General features: G+C 41.8%; 1 pseudogene; it reads right to left on the bottom strand.

The window, feature by feature from the left end:
• Positions 1-490, bottom strand: part of LOC119592361 — a 15,719-nt pseudogene extending 15,229 nt beyond the window's left edge.
• Positions 491-998: the final 508 nt, after the last annotated feature.

Raw genomic sequence — 998 nt, 5'->3', positions numbered from 1 at the left:
GTATACTTTAATTTGAAGAAAAATAAGGGTAACATATTCAAGATGACGCAACATTAGTCACATCCAACGCACGAAACTCTATATGTCAAGCACTAGCAAAAGATACCGTAAAATTTTGTTTGGTCTGCGTTTCGTTGAGGAAGACTATGAGACCAGACAGATCTGGACAGTTTGGCTTAAGTCCCCCTCGTAGCTTGCACGCTTCTTCACTGTCCTTGTCTAAAATGGCATGCCGAACATTACTGGTCGGGCACTCAAGAACTGGAGCGTTTCCGTCAGCCCTTAGTTGCAAGGCACTGCTGACGTGTTGATGCTCGTCGGGGTGACCTCTGACCCGGTCAGGTGTGACCTTGACCCACCTCGTCTCCCGATATTCTCCGCCAACCCCGCACGCTGTCAGCACAAGGAGGAGAGGCCATTGTCTTCTGCCCATAACGTCGGCCTCTCACGCGCACAGGTCGACTTAAGCTGTGAACATAAACGACTTTTTAATAATAGATGGTTAAGTATTTATGTGGACATTTTCCTCCTCAGGAAGAAGAGATTATGAATTCGCTGGCATTTACTATTTGGTTGCTATCGTGCTTCGTCACCAACGGAAACTTTACTAACGCCTTGTGATAATAATGGATGGATCAACTGATTAGATTAGTGGTGATCCGGAATCGTGTTCGGACCTTTGATGAAACTAATCATCACCATAGAAGTAAATTAGCTCAGCTGGGAGTATACACAACGCCATTAGTTAAGACAAACCTAATGTATCAGTTATGAAGGTAAGGAGTAATTGATGTTAGTGTTTTGCATTATACGCACGATAGAAAGAAAAATATTTGAACTGTATTCCACAATTAATGTTTTGTCATTGTGCTTGTAGATTAAGTCAAATGACATCTTAAATACTAGGAAAGTTCTATCTGCAGTATATCATCAACGTTATTGTCACGAGCATTACCAATAGTCATAATGAAAATGGGAAAGTACAGGAAGTAGAAAAT

This window comes from Penaeus monodon, chromosome 30 (assembly GCF_015228065.2).
Source record: "Penaeus monodon isolate SGIC_2016 chromosome 30, NSTDA_Pmon_1, whole genome shotgun sequence".
NCBI lineage: Eukaryota > Metazoa > Arthropoda > Malacostraca > Decapoda > Penaeidae > Penaeus > Penaeus monodon.
The sequence above is the reverse complement of the archived record's forward strand: the minus strand, read 5'-3'. Positions and strand labels throughout refer to the sequence as shown.